At 42.0% G+C, this 19344-nt stretch overlaps 1 protein-coding gene across 2 annotated transcripts in view; it reads right to left on the bottom strand.

The window, feature by feature from the left end:
- Nucleotides 1-18718, bottom strand: part of ahdc1 (AT-hook DNA binding motif containing 1) — a 187876-nt gene extending 169158 nt beyond the window's left edge. Inside the window, exon 1 of one of the 2 annotated variants that reach the window (XM_087976684.1) lies at nt 18687-18718. The gene's annotated coding sequence lies outside the window, so the exon portion shown is untranslated. The remainder of the gene's footprint in view (nt 1-18686) is intronic. The other variant, XM_087976693.1, reaches the window with a different exon arrangement.
- Nucleotides 18719-19344: the final 626 nt, after the last annotated feature.

Below are 19344 nucleotides of genomic sequence, written 5' to 3'. Positions count from 1 at the left end.
ATGCAGGAAATCTGCTTTTAATTGTTCTGTATTATATACATATATACTATAAGAGGACATAATTATTGTTCCAGAAAAATCGCAACCACAAAATGATATTTTTGTCCATGTCAAACATTGATGAGTTTTGCAAAATGTGGAATTTAATATTAATGTAAATTGAGGGGGTCTCACTAATTCATAAGCTCAACGGATATTCAGGGGGCTGGGGGAAATGAAAAAGAGACACAGTCAAATGGATTCTGATAAGTTGTACATTATTTCATAATTACAACATCTGATATGTTAATACATGAAAGACACATGGAATGTTTCGGATTTTTTTTTTTATTATTCTAACGTGGTTACTGTCCTGTATTCTTTCCCAGGGCATGGGCATCACTAGTTCAGCCAGTACTTACTGCCCATCCTTAATTGCCATCTGAACAATTGTAAGTAAACCAGATTGCCGAGAGTCTGGAATCACATGGAGGCCAGACCAGATGAGGACGGCTGATTTCCTTCCCTGAAGGACATTAGTGACCCAGTGGTCACCATTAGGCTAATCTTTAACGCCTGATTTTTATTTAATTCAAAGTTCACCATCCACAATAACAGGATTCAAGCTCATGTTGCCAGAACATTAACATGGGGTTCCACATTACTCATCCTGTGACTTCACCTTAAACACAGATCAGAGTGGTGCTGAAAAAGCACAGCAGATCAGGCAGCATCTAGGAGCAGGAAAAAGGACGTTTCAGGGAAAAGCCCTTCATCAGGAATAGAGGGTTAGAAGGTGGCATCCTATGAGCGATCCCGTTTTTGTATTTATTGAGAATATTTCAAAAACATGGCTATCTGTGGAGCAGATTGTTACAATAACTGTGGTGTTCTCCTTCCAAACCAGAGCATAAATACCATGACCAGAGATCACAATGGTCTCACAAGGTGTGCTCCACTCCGACAGCATCAAAACAGTATTAGCAACAGAGCGGACGCTGACTGATGAGGATGAATGCAGTGTGCAAAGTCAATATGCCTTATTTCTTCTGTTAACAACAAATCAAAATTACAGTTTTTAATAAGCTCCTAATTGAAGGCACAACTACAAACTTAATAGTGATAACTTCTTTATCCTTTATTTTTCTCAAATTCTTTTCCAAAGCGTTTTTCATTCCATTCACCCCACCCAATCCTTTACCCCCTGTCCCAAGTCCACCCTCACACGGTGCTCCTCCCCAGACTACCACGTTTTCATCCTCCATTAACAGTAGAAGCAGTTAGCTATCCATTACAGGGCTGGAATGTAGTAAACTTTACAATGCTGCAAGCACAAGGTTTCCATTACCACCAGCATGGTAAACAGAGCAGCCAAGGAAATAAAACCACCTGGTTCTGTTCAGGGAATGCTTAGTATCCTGAGTGTGTGTGCCAAGACAGCCTTCAGAAAGCACAGAGTGATAAAGCCAAAACCCAACATTTTACTGTTTCCAACCAATGGTATTTCATTTACTCTGCAGTTCCCTTTGACAGGATAGAGTATCTGTTTTGCTAATAGGCAGTTTTTTTTTAAAAAGAAGCAAATGGACTGTAGATGAATTAAGAACATGAATTAACAAATATACTTTTACTCTGTCATCTTGTTCCACATTTCAATTACTTTGCTTTAAGAGACTAAAGCTCAGTGCCCCATTAAAGCAACAAAACATGCTGCATTAAACATTTCTGCTCAGCAGGATTAACATGACCTCAACAGATCCATCCATAGATGCGAATTAGATTGAAGTGCATAAGATTTTTTAAGGAACCAATGTTCCAGGCTGCGCTGCCTACACTTATTACAAGACAAACAGATGGTTTCTTCCAATGGAGATGTTGTCACTAAACGAGTGATTATGAAGTTTCCTCTCAGTCCACATTGGTAAGGTGATAGTGAAGTTCCTTCAAAGTCAATTTGAAGAATGCACAGTTTGCATATTCATGTCACTGACCATCAATCTGTCAATGATGGAGAACCCCAATTCAAGGATCACAGGTTAGTCTGCATTGCAGCTGTAGGTTACTGTTGCATGTGAGCAGACAGAAATGGATTTAAAAAGCCAAAAACGAAAATACAAACCACACTTGGTGTTTTCTATGTCGCATTTCAAATATCAGATAAGGAACACCAGCCTTCGTACCTATCACCAACTGGCAGGCTTTTGCTAGACAACATTACCGGTTGCTTTGAAAACATGATAAGATGCTGCCCCAAATAAAGAAGATAACATGGACTATGCTGAACTGCACTGTAACTCAGGAAGCTTCTCATTTCACCCAGAGTGGATAAATATGTCACGCACATTGACCAGTAACAAAACCAGCTTACAACTAGCTTTCTAATGAGGTTGAAAACAAATTCAGTGAATAAACAAAGTTATGGATGCTAGAAATCTGAAATAAGAACAAATGATACTGCAGATCGAGAACCATAAATGCTTATAAAAGGGAACAACGCATTAACAAGACCATGCCTCTGGTCTGAACAACAGGAATTCCCTAGATATTTGTGTTTTAAAATCAATCCAATCAGAGATGTGTGACTCACCTCTACAGCAGGTGAGACTTGAAGCTGTGCCGCCTGGTCCAGAGGTATGGACACTACCACTGTATCCCAAGCACCCTCAAGTTATCTGCATATGTGATAACTGAGTTGTTTAAATGAAAGTCAAGTCAGCAGATTCAGATTAACTGGGTACAGAAGGAGACCAAGCAGCACTGGCAACGTCTGTTCTGCCATTCCTTAACTTAATATTCCTTAACTTCCCAACAAAACAAAACGTTAACCTCTTTTTTTCAGTGCAAACTGAGGACTTGTAGGAGCAAGTTCATTTTCACAGTGATCAGCACACCTTCCATCAATGGTGTGATGGTGAAATTCCTATAATTGTTTAAGTGGATGATGCAACATGGGGAAGTTTCGATTGGACAAGTTATTGCTTACAAGGTGTCAAACACTGGTCATTAAATGAAACTATTTTGTTCATGAGTCATTAAATCTTTAGGTTCTTCAGATTTTCATGTTTGCTAAATCTCAGAAGATTCCAGAATAAGTCAGTAGTCTGGGATTCACTGACAAAGCTAAGGTTGAGCTTTGATTACCATCTAATTTTTTTTTTTAAGTCCTGAGGTCTGACTTTAATTCAGTTGACAAAGAAGCAACATTTTGTAAGCTTGGTTAGTGAGCCAGGTCAGTATGTTATGGTCAAGCTCACAATACATTTTCAAAGATTTATTACAGATTGCTAAGGTCATTATGTGAAAACCCACTACATGGAGACTGAGAACTAATTTCAGTGTAAAACACCATTCAGGAAGAGGTACGAGATAGACTAAAATGTCTTCAATTCTGCACCAATTAATGTGTTTTCCCCCAGCTTCAGAAGAGGATATCAACAACAACTGCATTTATATGGCATCTTCAATGTTGTAAAGATGGCAAGGTGCTCTGCAGCACTAATATAAATTAAAATATGACACCAAGTTGCATAAGACAACATTAGGCAAAAGACCATTAATGTGATCAAAAAGCTAGGTATTACAGAGTGTCTTAAAGATGGAAAGAAAGGTGAAGAGGTTCAACTGTGAAATTCCATCACTGAGACAGAGGCAGCTGAAGACAAGCCACCACAACGATGGCACAAATTGGAAATGCACAGAATTAGGAACGCAGATTTGAGAGGGTTGTGGGACTGAGGATGAACATGGAGATAAAGAGGGAGAGACCAGGGAGGACCTGAAGGCCAGGATCAGAATTTTAAAATTAAGGCACAGCTGGACTGGGAACCTACGCCACCTGCTAGTAGAACTGGCTTCAATTTTCCACATTAGTCATTCTTGTGGTCTCAGAGTGATGGTTAACTTCATTCCAGTTGCGGTGGATTAGAAGAGTACAATTATAAAAAGCCCAGTTCAAACCAGACTGCTTTATTTTTTACCTTATAGCCACATGGCCATAAGCTTTTGAAGGTCTGGGCAATTTTCAAAACCTGATCTGAAGGGTGAGCAGGCAATGCCAATCCATGAAGGAGCTTATCCATGTGCCTGAACAATCTCATTACCACTATTTCCCAGCCCCGTAGGACTTGCACACTAAATTCATACTCCCCACTTTAATCCCAGCTAAGAATAACAAAGCATTGCACATTTTTGAAACACCACTCAATGTGCCAAGGCCTGTCTTTTGTTGGTGATATTTCCACTAAACCAAATGGTTTAAAATTACCACCTAAAAACTGCTTCAGCTTTCACCTGGGGAACATTGTGATGCAAAAGATAATACAGAAACACAGCGATGTCTTTGTTCTACATATGAAGGTCTGCAACAATTGAGGTGTCACGATGGGCAGAGACTGAACAGTCACCAGCCCATCTCCACTGAGTGCATATTTACATCATGTTCCAGTGATTAATATCTCAGCAGAAATAGAAGTGTTCATGCTAAATTAATTACCACATCCATTGAGTAACTATCTGCATAGCACCAAACAGAACTTTATGCCACTGTCTTTTCTGTTAAGTGCTATTACATTCTCTACATTTCAGTTGTTCAATTTGTAAGAAAATCATCCATGTAGTATCTCACAAATCCGTCAAATTTATCTCTGGGTCAGGAACAGGAGCTAATGAACAATTCGTCTGTCACCTCTGTCCCTGTGCTTTGAAAACTAGCTCAGACAGTGGGTACTCAATGTACTTATCCCCTCCTCCATTCTTACTGACAATGACTAGGGTACAATTACACGGTGGTTATATTATTGCTAAACTAGAAACTCTAAAGGCCAGGGCTAACAATCTGGACACCAACCACATTTTATTTAAATATTGAACAAATATGAAAAAAAAATCACTAAAGGCTCATCAAAAAAATCCATCATGCCAACTCGTTCAGGGAAGAGAATCTCCTGTCCTTATCCTGTCTGGCTTGTTAGTGATTTCAGGCACAGCACTGTGGTCCTCTGAAAAGGCAGTGAGTAGTTTGCAAACATGCTGCTGCCCTCCAGCTTCACAACAGTTGCTGGCTTTGCTTACAACATCCTTACCTCACAAATGAAGTAAAGAAAGGGAACTTGAGAGCAGCACAGTTACTTCACATTTCTTTATTTGATATATTTTTAAAAAACAGATTTAACAAATACATCTGTCAAAGCTAATATTTTTTAAATGGCATCAGTGTAAAACTTTGCTCGATCTTTACAGAGATCTAGGATTATGGCCATAACTCTGTGACCAGAAGAACATGTTCTGATTGCTGAATTTCCCAACAAATACTGCTCTATAAAGTAATGTCTCTGAAATTATTAATGTTGAAAACTGCATTAAGCTCCACACATTCTGAAGGTATCATGAGGACCTGAGTGAGAACATCTTAGGATCTTAGAAGGTGAAGAACTATACACGCTATTTTCCCAACAGTCTCAGTAAAGTTTATTCCCAAAATGCTGAATCTCCTGCTCCTTGAATGCTGCCTGACCTGCTGTGCAAAGTTTCTGGGGAAAAGGCGAGAAAGGGGAGTTGTGGATTATCAGATCAGCCATGATCTCACTGAATGGCCAAGAAACCAGCTTCCTGTGCATTACAGGAACCAACAACTCAAGCATGTGCTTCAAGGGGAAATGGACTACTTCTGCTTCTGTCTTATGGTCTTACCAAGTAGACCCTCAAATCCAATCAAGGAAAGAGGATGGTGGCAGCAAATATATCCCAGTGACTAGCTGACAGTGTTTGGCATGGTAGCACATACACCACAAAGCATGACCAAACAGGGGAGAAGACACTTTATTGTTCAAGCTGCATGGGGAAGAGTCCTACTCCACCCAACAGCCCCAGCACACCAAGCTGGGAGGAAATCTGCTGGCCTTACCTGGTCTGATCTACATGTGACTCCAGACTCTCAGCAACATAGCAAACTACTAAATGCCCTCAGAAATGGCCAAGTGAGCCACTCAACTGAAGGGCAATTAGGAATGGACCTCACCAGTGGTGTCCATATCTCATGTAACAACAATAATACCATACTACACAAGTGCCAGACTTCTTAACGTTACTTTCATATTGGATATACTAGAGTTTGGTTGATGGGCAGGAGTGGTGGTAGTGAAACGGACAGGGCTACAGAGAGAGAGGGAGAGAGAGAGAGAGAGAGAGAGAGAGAGAAAGAGAGAGAGAGAGAGAGAGAGAACAAAAGCGAGGGGGGAGAGAGGGAAAGAGAACAGAGACAGTAAAAAAAATGAAGAGAGAGGAAGAGGGAGAGCGAGCGGGGGTTAAGAGGCAGAGGAAGAACAGAAAGAGAGAGAGAGAGGATAAAGGAGAAGAATGAATTTGACATCTGTTTATCTACAGGACGATCGCAGAGCAGTCAACAAGTCACCAACAACAAACTGCTATTCAGATTCTGTCCCTAACATTCTGTACAAGTGAGTTACTGAAGAAATGGGAACAGAGACTGGCCACTCAGTTCTTGGAATGTGCACCACCATTCATGTGAACTCAGTCTGACCTTCGCATACTATTCCCCACATCGGTTAATGCCTCAGAAATCTATTGAAAATACATCCCTTGTCGAGAATTACTCTGTGACACAACAGCGATCTTGGCGTCGCTTGCAATTATTTTCTTTTAGCTTCAGCCACACAGTTTGCTGCAAGCTGAATTGTTCTTAGAATAACAATCATCGATTTTTCACAATCCTCCTACAATGGGACTCTGCCTGGATTCCCATTTGACATAATGCTGCAACCGGCTTCCTGTGCACTACAGGAATCAACAATTCATGCAGGTGCTTCAAGGGGAGAGAAAAGGAATATTGAACTGGACCCAAAAACGCAGATATTCTGTGCAACAGTCAGTTTATTCTAACCAGGGCATGTGCCGCAGTGCACAATACCAATACTGACTGCAAAACAGCTGTTTGGCTCATCATAACGTGGGAGCAAGCACAGAGACAAATACTCTTGTAACTACCCTTTAGGGTGTGGGAAAAGAAATCAGTACCTTCATCACTGCCTGTATCAAGAACATTAAAACCATGTTTTTTTCTTTTTGTACAGATGTGTTGCATTCACATTTACGCTTGGTCTCACATTAGTTACAGGCTCAATATTAATTCCAACAGCAAATAATCAAACTGTGTTCACACGTGCTGCCAGACCTGCTGAGGTTCTCCAGAGATTTCTTTGTTTGTTTGTTTAAGAAAGTTAGACAGGAGGATGAAGAACAGTTCCCATTAGAGTCAGAGATGTACAGCATGGAAACAGACCCTTCGGTCCAACCCGTCCATGCCAACCAGATATCTCAACCCAATCTAGTCCCACCTCCCAGCACCCAGCCCATATCCCGCCAAACCCTTCCTATTCATATACCCATCCAAATGCCTCTTAAATGTTGCAATTGTACCAGCCACCACCACATCCTCTGGCAGCTCATTCCATACACGTACCACCCTCTGCATGAAAAAGTTGCCCCTTAGGTCTCTTTTATATCTTTCTCCTCTCACCCTAAACCTATGCCCTCTAGTTCTGGACTCCCCCACCCCAGGGAAAAGACTTTGCCTATATATCCTATCCATGCCCCTCATAATTTTGTTAACCTCTATAAGGTCACCCCTCAGCCTCCGACACTCCAGGGAAAACATCCCCAGCCTGTTCAGCCTCTCCCTGTAGCTCAGATCCTCCAACCCTGGCAACATCCCTGTAAATCTTTTCTGAACCCTTTCAAGTTTCACAACATCTTTCCGATAGGAAGGAGACCAGAATTGCACGCAATATTCCAACAGTGGCCTAACCAATGTCCTGTACAGCCGCAACATGACCTCCCAACTCCTGTACTCAATACTCTGACCAATAAAGGAAAGCATACCAAACGCCTTCTTCACTATCCTATCTACCTGCGACTCCATTTTCAAGGAGCTATGAGCCTGCACTCCAAGGTCTCTTTGTTCAGCAAAACTCCCTAGGACCTTACCATTAAGTGTATAAGTCCTGCTAAGCTCCAGGGAACACAGGTCAAAAGGTTTTCAGCCGGACATGTCATGATTGCTGCTCTCTAGAAGGACAGGGCCAGCAGGGTCATGGGACATAAAAGCTCCTAAAACCATTTATCATCCGACTTGGAAATATATCGTCATTCCTCCAGTGTCACTTGGTCCAAATCCAGAACTCCCTCCTAATGGTATTGTGGGTCTACCTACAGCACATGGACTGCAGCGGTTCAGGAAGGCAGCTCACTCCCACCTTCTCAAGGGGCAACTAGGGATGGGGAATAAATGCTGACCCAGCCAGAAATGTCCACATCCAATAAATTAATGAAGAAAAGTCACTGAGTTGTTGAGATAATTCCTTTTTAATGCAGCAAATGGTAATGACCCAGAATTTGCTGTGGATGACGGGTGTGACTGAATGACTGAGAAGTTAGTAAACTCTTTTCCACTGGAGTCCGGATGCGGAGGGAGACATAGAGAGAGAGAGAGAGAGAGAGAAAAGGCGGGAGGGGGGGAATGAAGATTAAATGGCCTAAATGGTAGCCTCATGTTCTGAAAGTAACACAATGGCTTTAAGTATAGTTTACTTTTTTATTTCATTATCTCAAGAGATATACTTTACCTGGGTTTACAAAAGGCACTCAATAAAGTGCCTCACAAAAGGTTGATACACAAGATAAGGGCACACAGATTTGGGAGAGAGATAATTTCATGGATAACGGAATAGCTCATGGTCAGGTAGAAGGATTAGGATAAATGGGGCATTTTAAAGTTGTAGGCTGTAACTAGTGCAGTATCAGTCCTAGGGCCACAGCTGAGACAGAGACAGAGACAGACGGACAGAGAGAGAGGGGCAGGGAGTGAGAGAGGGAGGGAGGGAGAGAGAGAGAGAGAGAAAGAGAGGGGCAGGGGGAGAGAGAGAGAGACACACACACACACACAGAGGGAGAGAAATGGAGAGCGCGAGACAGAGACACACAGTTATTTACTTTGTATTGAAATAGAAAAGCAAAACACTTTTTCAAAGTATATATAAATGTCAAAGTTCAGTGAGATATGGATACACTCATAAAAGGAACATTGAGCCTGCATGCCTCAGTGCTGATGTCTCTCCTCGGTATGGGATCATAGCTAGGTAAGCATTTCCAGTCCATCACTAACTACCCTTGAAAGGTTGGTTGCCACCTGGTTTCTTGAACTGCTGCAGTTTTTGGGGTATAGGGATACCTGCAGTGCTGTTATGGAGGGGGGTCCTCCAATTTGACCCAGTGACAGTGAAGGAACAGTGATACATTTCCAAATCAGGATGGTGAGGTGTTAAGGGCTGCAGGTTTGGTAAATGATGTCAAATGACCTTGGTGAATGTCTGCAGTGCATCTTATAGATGGTACACATTGCTGCGACTGGTGAAGGGAATGAATGTTTAATTGTTGGGATGGAGTGCCATTCACATGAGTGCTCTGTCCCAGATGGTGTCAGGCCTCTGGAGTGTTGCTGGAGCTGCACTCACCCAAACAACTGGGATCATTCCATCATAAAAATCAAAAGCAAAAGACTAAGGATGCTGGAAATCTGAAATAAAAACAAAGTGCTGGAGAAACTCAGGAGGCCTGGCAGCATGGGGTGGGGAGGCATAAACCAATTGTCTCCTTTTCATGCTTTTCTTTACATCCAATCTTCCCTTCTCCACCTTTACCAACCACTTGGTCTTGGATTGTGAGTAGGCTTCTCCTCCTTCCCTTCCACAGTCTTCAGCATAAAGAAACAGTTTCCAATCCCTTTCAGCCCTTACATCAGGCTCAAAGCATCAACTCTGTTTCTCTCTGCACAGACACTGAGATATGCCAGCATTTTCTGTTACTTCATCACACTCCTGACACGTGCCTTGGAGAGAGAGAGGCATTGAGCGGACAGCAGGTAAGTTACTCGCTGGAGAATTCCTAGTAGCCATAGGATTTTCCAGAATCTGGTTTCCAGCATCTGCAGTCATTGTTTTTATATAGTAAGGCCAGTTCAGTTTCATATAACCCTACAAAATAATGGGGGATTCGTTGGTGAAAATGTGTTGGAGATGATCATTGCCTGGCATTTTGTGTGGCATAGGTATTATGTGCCATTTACCAGCCCAAACCAATGTCAACCAGGTCTGACTGTATATGGCCAGTGACTACTTCAGTAACGGGGGAGGCACGAATGGTGCTGAATGTTTTGCAATTATCACTGAACATCCACACTTGATTTATTATTGTCACACGTACCTGAGTACACTGAAATATTTTGTTTTCCACGCAGTACAGGCAGATTACAACATATAAAGATCATGGGGGATAAAACAGAGCGAGGAACACAAAGTTACAGCTGCAGAGAAGGCACACAAAATGCAGGATCAACATGAGATCTGAAATTTGAGAGGTCCATTCAAAAATTTAACAACAGTGGGGAGGAAGCTGTTCTTGAACCTATTGGTACATGTGCTTAGGTACTGTATCTTCTGCCTGACAGAATAGATTGGAAGAGATTATAACTGGGGTGGGAAGGGTCTTTGATGACGTTGGCTGCCTTTCCGAGGCAATGAGAAGTATAGATGGAGTCAATGGATGAGAGGTCAGCTTCCATAATGTTCATAACTCTCTGTAGTTTCTTACGGTCTTGGAGAGTTGCCATACCAAGCCGCGAAGCATCCAGATAAAATGCTTTCTATAGTGCATGTGTAAAAGTTGGGGAGGGTCCTTATCAACATGCCGAATTTCCTCAGCCTTGTAGGAACAGATGTTGTTGTGCCTTTATGACTATTGTATAAACATGGGAGGTCCAGGTCAGATTCTTGGTCATCGTCACTCCTAGGAACTTGATGCTCTTGACCATCTCCACCTCAGTTCCATTGATGTAGATAGTGACATGCCCCCTTCCTTGCTTCCTGATCAGCTCCTTAGTTTTGCTGATGTTGAGGAAGAGAATGCTATCTTTGCACCACGTCTTGAAGCATTCTCTTTGCTATACTCTATCTTGTCATTGTTTGATAAGTAAACTTGTAGATGGTGTTCATATGAAAATTGGCTGCACAGCTATGAGTGTACAGAGAGTACAGCAGGAGGCTAGTGGATTGGTCTGGAGGTGCTGTTGCCCACCTTCACTGATTGTGGTCTGTGGGTCAGGCACTTCTGACCCTAAGAAGATAAGGCAATTGACAAAGCCGATGAAGATGGTTGGGTCCAGGACACGGTACTGTAGGGTCCTTGTGGCACAGTGATATTGCCCCTACCTCTGGTCCAGGAGACACAGGTTAAAGTGCCACCTGCTCCAGAGGTATGTAATAACTTGGAACAGGCCAATTCTAAATGTAACCTGAGGAACTTTTGCAGAGGTGTCCTAAGTCTGGGATGATTGTCCTCCAATAACCATGAGCATTTCCTTTTGTTTTCCTCCATCAGGGGTATTTTCCTCCAGGTTTGCAAGGTCTATAAGACCATAAGAAATAGAGTGGAAGTAAGGCTATTCAGCCCATCGAGTCCAGTCCGCCAATCATGGCTGATGGGCATTTCAACGTTACTTACCCGCACTCTGCCCATAATTCCTTGCGAGATTAAGAATTTATCAATCTCTGCCTTGAAGACATTTAACGTCTCTGCCTCCAATGCGCTCCGTGGCAATGAATTCAAAAGGCCTATCACTCTCTGGCTAACAAAATGTCTTGACCCCCCTCTAATTCTAAGACTGTGCCCACAAATCCTAGTATCCCTGCTTGAAGGAAACAATTTCCCAGCGTCTACCCTTTCTAAGCCATGCATTATCTTATAAGTTTCTATGAGATCTTCCCTCAACCTACTAAACTCTAATGAATACAATCCCAGAATCATCAGCCGTTCACCGTTTGTTAGGCCTACCACTCCAGGGCTCATCCGTGTGAATCTCCGCTGAACACGCTCCAGTGCCAATATGTCCTTCCTGAGGTGTGGGGCTCAAAACTGGACATGGTATTCTAAATGGGGCCTAACCAGAGCTTTATAAAGTCTCAGGAGCACATCACTGCTTTATGCCATCTACTTGATGCCATACATATAACTGCTGCTTTAACATTAAGGAAAATCATTCATAACTCACTTAAATTCAGCTTTTTTGTCAATATTTAAACCAAGGATGTAATAAGGTTGTGAGGCAAGTGGCCCTGACAGAAGCCAGTGTGTGAGTGAGACGGTTATTTGTTTGCAAATACTGCTTGAAAGCACTGTCAATGACTCCTTCCATCATTTTACTGATGCTTGAATGTACGTAGACTGATGATGCAGTAAACTATTAGGATCTGTCCTGCCTTTTATACACAGGACATACCTGGACAACCTTTCACATTGTCACATAGGTGCCAGTGTTGAAGCTGTACTGAACACCTTTGATAGGGGCACGGCTAGCTCTGGAATACAATTAACACTATTACTAGAATATTGTCAGGCCCCACAGCCTGTGCAGTATTAGAAATACTAATAGAATAAGGCATATTGGGTTGTTATTCAAGTCAACAAGACTGCAGAAGTTCAATGGTTCAATGGAGAGTGTAGGACAACATGCCAGGAGCAACACCAGGCACATCTGAAAATGAGGGGGCAACCTGATGAAGCTACAACACAGGACTGCTCACAATCCAAACAGCATACACAGCAAATGATACTAATAACTAAGCAGTTACATAACCAATGGATTAGATCCAAGCTTTGCAGTCCTTCAACATCCAGATGTGAAAGTTAATTGACAACTAAACTCCTCACTGGGGCAGGAGACGGCTCCACAAATATTCCTGCCTTCAAAAATGGAAGAGCCCGGCGCCATCAGCGCAAACGATAAAACTGAAGCATTTGCAACAATCTTTAGCCAGAAGTGCTGAGTGGATGATCCATCTCGCATCCTCCAGGAGGTGCCCAGCATCACAGATACCAGTCTTCAGCCAATTCGATTCACTCTATGTGTTAACAATAAACAACTGGCAGTACTGGACACTGCAAAGGCTACGGGCCCTGACAATATTCCAGCAATAGTACTGAAGACCTGAGCTTCAGAACTTGCCGCAAACCCCTAGCCAAGCTGTTTCAATACAACTACACCACTGACATCTACCCAAACATTGCCCTTTGTCCAGTACACAAAAAGCAGGACAAATCCAACCAGCTAATTACCATCAGTAATCTACTCTGCAAAGTAATGGAAGATATCACGAATAGTACCTGATCAGCAATAACCTGCTCAGTGACGCCCAGTTTGGGTTCCACCAGGGCCACTCAGCTCCTGACCTCATTACAACTTGGTTCAAACATGGACAGAAGAGCTGAATTCCAGAGGGGCGGGCAGAGTGACAGCCCTTGACTTCAAGGTCACATTCAACTGAATAGGGCGTCAAGGAGTCTTAGCAAAGCTGGAACCACTGGTTGGAGTCAAACCTGGCACAATGGAAGATGTTTGTGGTTGTTGGAGGTCAGTTACCTCAGTCCCAGGACATCTTTGCAGGAGTTCCTCAGGGTAGTGTTCTAGGCCCAGCCATCTTCAGCTGCTTCATCAATGACCTTCTCTCCATCAAAAGGTCAGAAGTGGGGATGTTCACCAGTGATTGCATAATGTTCAGCACCATTTGCAACTCCACAGATACTGAAGCTGTCCATGTTGAAATGCAGCAAAAGCTATATTCAGTCTTGCACTGAAATGTGGCTAACAACATTTGTGTCATTAAATGCCAGTATGGACCATCTCCAAGAGAGAATCTAGCCATCATCACTTGACATTTAGTATTGTTGCCATCACTGAATTACCTATTCTCAACATCCCTGGGCTTAACACTACCCAGTAACTGAGTTGGACTAGCCATATAACTGCAGTGGCTACAAAAGCAGGTCAGCAGCTGAGAATATTGTAGTGAGTTCTCTCCTGGGTTCCCAAAGCATATTCACCATCTACAAGGCACAAGTCAGCAATGTGATAGAATATTCCCCAAGTGCAGCTCCAACACTCAAGAAGCTTGACACAATCCAAGACAAAGCAGCTATTTGACTGGCACCGCATACACAAACATCCACTCCCTCCACCACTGACGCTCAGGAGCAGCAGTGTGTACTATTTACAAAATGCACTGCAAACATTCACCAAAGATCTTCAGACAGCACCTTCCAAACCCATGACCACTTCTGTTTCAAAGTGCACGTGCAGCAGATAGACAGGAACACCACCCCTTCGAAGTTCCCCTCTAAGTCACTCACCATCCTGAGTTGGAAATAAATCTCCGTTCCTTTACCGTCTCTGGGTCAAAATTCTGGAATTCTCTGCCTAAGGGCATTGTGGTCTATTCCAAGATATGGACTGCAGCAGTTGAAGCAGGCAGCTCAAAGGCAATAGGGACAGGCAATAAATGCTGACCCAGCCACCGACGCTGTCATTCCATGAATGAATACATTTCTTAAAAAGTTGTGGTCTGACCATAAATTTATACACTTCCAGAATATACTGTTCTTGTATTCTATGCCATGGGTAATAAAGGTAAGTATCAACCTGTCTTCTTAACCATTTTTTCTGCTGCCTTCTGGAATCTGTGGACATGCCCGTCAAGGTTGTTCTATACCTTCCAGGGTCCAATTATTCATAACAGAATCCCTTTCCCTGTTAGCCATCCTCAAATGCAAGACCTCACACATTTCCAGGTTGAATTCCATTTGTCACTGGGCTGCCCAGCGACCAGTCCACTGGTATCCTTCTGCAATTCACAGCTATACACCTCACTATCCACCACTCCACCAGTTTTTGCATTATCCACAAACATTTTGATTAATCCTGCTCTATTTAAGTCTGATCGTTAACGTACACCACAAACAGCAAGGGCCCCAGCTCGGAGTTCTGCAAAACCCTGGAAACAGACTTCCAATCACAGGAACATTCCTCTACCATCACCCCCTGCTTCCTGCCTCTCAGCCAATTTTGGATCCAAGTACTTGAACAATTTGGACTTACACAGACAAACCAATTCACTGCCCCAAATTTGACGTCTTCCCTGAAAAAAGTGCAAGTTTTATTTTAGCTAAATTTTGCGGATTCACAGATGTGCACCACTAATACCATTGAAAGATTGATTATTCGTTGCAAAACATTAAATCCTCAGCCAAAGACAGAAACTCCTGTAGCTTGTAATGGAAGCAAGATTAAAATAAGAATTTCTCCAGATATTCTCACTGAAGTAATGCAGACAATGGTGTAAAGCTTCACTCTCCTCACTGCACACTCCATTGACCAGGCAAGATATACCAGGAACATCCTGTTGTTGGAAAATATTGCCAACTGTTTTTAAAGTAGTTCATGCAGACTCAGCTCAAGGAACATGTAGTGAGCTGCCGACAAAATCTCATCACTCCACCCTGAAAACGCTTGGGGATATTTTTACTCTGGTACTCCCTGAAATTTTGCTTTGATGAGATACCTGACAGCTCTGACAGCTAGACATATGAATACAGTTCTTGTCCTGGTGTCAGGTTCTCATGTGCAGGCATGACTACTAGAGGGTTTGACTATCACAATTCTTAATTTCAAATAAACTGTTATGAGTTTATTAATAATTTCAGTTTCTTCTATTTTTACCCAACATTGTAATTTCTGCAGCTACATTTTGTTTTGCAAATCACTGCAATCCATTTAAGGTGAGCACAGTGAAACCTGGCTAAAGTGTGTTCACTCACACAAATTATTTCATTAATCGTGAATATAAGTGAATGTAACACTGTGAATAACCCAGTCATAATGAAGTTGACTCTTCGATTTTAGGGGAAACATGAGCTTTTTTTAAAAGTGTTGAGCCTTTAAGGAGCTTTCAAGTACAACTCAAATATCAGCGTAAGCAGTTGCTTCCAGTAATAAAGGCTACTACAGCCAGAGAGAGGTTATATTAACACTGAGAATTCTCCAGCTTGCCTATCTTTTACACAACAAATATTAAAACCTTGTTTTTTTCCTTAGGGGTGTGGGTGGAAGGGTGAGGGGATATTAGGGTCTTTGGCCAAACTAAAATTTAAATAGCTTCCATTTCACCTGGCACACTCGCCTCACTGCAGTGCTGTGTTCGTGTATTGGTTACTTTGCATTTAGCAGCAAGGACAGATTTTCTCCCTTTCCCTAATTTAAAACCCATTTCCTTTCTCCACTATTAATAACCCCTTCATATTTTGCATTGGGCCCTCCCCACCACTTGGCCTCTTGCTCCTCCTCCACCTCTGTCAAAAATCAGAAGTCACCAGATTATAGTCCTGGTGTCATGTGACTTATTTGAAATCACAAGTTTTCACAGCGCTGCTCCTTCAGCACTTGAAATTTCAAATAAACCTGTTGGACTATAACCTGGTATCGTGTGATTTCTGACCTTGTCGATCCCAATCCAACACCATCATGTCTGTCAGGAATACAAAGGAAAACTATTTCCTTACACCATTCTGATCTGAAGAAGCATCACTGGACTCAAAATGTTAACTCTACACAGATGCTGCCAGACCTGCCGAATTTCTCCAGCAATTTCTGCATCGATTTCCAGCATCTATACTGTTGAGCTTTTGTAAGGAACGCAGTAATGAGACTTCAGTATCACTAACAAGGTGGTGGTCCAAAAATACTTCAATCCTCACATCCCCATTTCCAGTCAGGTAATACAAATCATTCTCAAGACCCATTCAACTTGAATGAAGCTCACAAACTGCCCAGCCATACTTTTCAGATTATATCCTCCCAATCAGACTCTAAATCAGTGTCAAGAATTATAACAATCTTTGATTACATGATTAACTGAACTGCTATCTTTTATAAAAACTCAGTCATTTATGCTGAGTCATCCAGACCCTGTTGTGATAAAATTCCTAATCATGAAATTTGTTGTGACAAGGCACATGATAAAAATATCTTGTACATACGTGCAAAATACAACTCCATTTATTGATCATTTATAATTCACATACACTGGTGTTTGTTCCCCATCTGATTCTCAAAGGACATCATTTAAAAATATACACTAATACACTGTAAGCTTCTTTCTGTGGAGGGCATTTTTTCCACTGTCAATAATTTAGTAGAAATTTACATTTTTTTATATAGCAGATAATAAAATCTAAAACCTTTCTTCACAGGATTTGAAATATTTATAAGCAAATTTGTACAGTACTGTCTGCTCTAATGCAAGGTAGAGTTGGTGTTACCTTTTTAAGTCTAAATAGACTATATTTTAAAACTACCAAACATCAAAAAATCAAATCAATTCAACAATAGCTGTCAACATCTTCCAGGCTTTTCCAACAGTTCTTAATAGCCCTTCAAAAAGACAGCTTACCTGTCTGAAAACAGATGGATGTTGTTTTAAAAATAAAATGAGCCAGAAACACTCACTAGATAGACCCACAATGGGAGTTTCTGAGAGAGAATGTTTCAGTTTTCTGCCAAAATTGAGGAGTTTGGTTGAGAACTGTAATATGTAGCCTGTACTAAAATAATTTACCACCACCCACAATGGCACAGCAATACAATTCATGACAATTCCAATTAAGGAGGACAGCTGACTGTAAGTCCCCAATGGGGCAAAACAATAATAAAAAAGAATCAGGGACCTGGATGAAGTCAGAATTGGGGGCAGGCAGCTCAGAGAGCTGTAGACTCAGAGGGAGGTTTCACAGCAGAGCCACAGAGGGATTTAAATAGAAGGATGGGGATTTTTACAATTGGATGAGTCAATGCAGTTCAGTCAGCATAGGAATGACAGGTAAACAGGGCTTGATACAAGATCACTTCATTAAGGGGCAGCACTGGCCTAGCGGTATTGTTGCTAGATAATAATTGAGAGATCCAGTAATGATCTAGGGTGCAGATGGTGGAACACAAATCCAAGTTCAGGTTGTACGTTTGCTCGCTGAGCAGGAAGGTTTGTTTTCAGAAGTTTCGACATCATGCTAGGTAATGTCAGTAGTGAGCCTCCGGTGAAGCGCTGGTGTTATGTCCCACTTTCTATTTGTGTGTCTTGATCTCTTAAGGTGGGTGATATCATTTCCAGTTCTTTTTCTCAGAGGATGGTAAATGAGGTCCAAATCAATGTGTTTATTCATGTAGTTCTGGTTTGGATGTCAGGCCTCTAGGAATTCCCATGCGTGTCAGTGTTTAGCCTGTCCCAGGATGGGTGTATTGTCCCAGTCGAAATGGTGTCTTTCTTTATCTGTATGGAAGGATACTAGTGAGTGTGTGTCATGTCTTTTGGTGGCTAGTTGGTGTTCATGTACCCTGGTGGCTAGTTTTCTGTCAGTCTGTCTGATGTAGTGTTTGTTACAGTCCTTGCATGGCATTTTGTAAATTACATTTGTTTTACTGGTTGTTGGTATAGGGTTAAACTGAGAAAAAGAATCGGAAATGCTTTCACCCATTTTAAGAGATTAAGACACATAAATAGAAAGCGGATCAGAACACCAGTACTTCACCAGAGCCTCACTGGTGATGTTACCTAGCATGGTGACAAAGTGTCTGAGAACAAATCTACCAGCTCAGCGAGCAAACTTACAACCTGAACCTCAACCTAAGCTACAAACCTTCTTAAAAATTGCAAACAAATCCAAGTCTGACGATGACTGTGAAAGTGCTGGGGAGTAATGTAAAACCCCATCTGGTTCACTAATGTCCTTCAGGGAAGGAAATCTGCCATCCTTACCTGGTCTGGCCTACATGTGACTCCAGGGATGGACAATAAATGCAGGTCTGGCCAGTGATGCCCACATCCTATGAATGAATTAGAAAAAGGTATAAGCTGCCAAGTTAGGAAACACAGGAGTAGGAATAGGCCATTCAGCCCCGGGGGCTGGCTCAGCCCTTTCAGATGGTGGCTGATCATCTACCTCAATGAAATATTTCCACACTGTCCCTTAATATTGTTTGTATCTGGAAATCTAATGATCTCTATCCTGAACTTACTTAATGACTGAGTTTCCAGACACGTGTGGGGTAGAGATCTCCAAAGATTCATCACCCACCACGTTCTTCTGCATCTCAGTCATAAATGGCTTGCTTTTATTTACATCCTGTGCTGGTTCTAGACTTCCCACTTGTACTCTCTCAATCCATTTTAGAACTTTAAGAGGATCAGTGGAGACTAAGTTTCCAGAGGATGGAGGTCAGGTGAAGCAAATCATCTACCATCACTGAAATTCACAATTTTATGCCACTGTCTAAATGGAGAAGCTGATTGATTGATTTATTGTCACATGTACCAAAGTATAGTGACAAGTATACATGGCTCCACTGTCAAGCAGATTGGAGCAATGTTAAAGGTCCATCATGGACAACATGCTACTTCAGGGAAGAACAAATAG

The sequence above is a fragment of the Chiloscyllium plagiosum genome, unplaced genomic scaffold, assembly GCF_037043375.1.
Source record: "Chiloscyllium plagiosum isolate Xiang-an unplaced genomic scaffold, Cpla_swu_hap1 HiC_scaffold_30, whole genome shotgun sequence".
Taxonomy (NCBI): Eukaryota; Metazoa; Chordata; class Chondrichthyes; order Orectolobiformes; family Hemiscylliidae; genus Chiloscyllium; species Chiloscyllium plagiosum.
The sequence above is the reverse complement of the archived record's forward strand: the minus strand, read 5'-3'. Positions and strand labels throughout refer to the sequence as shown.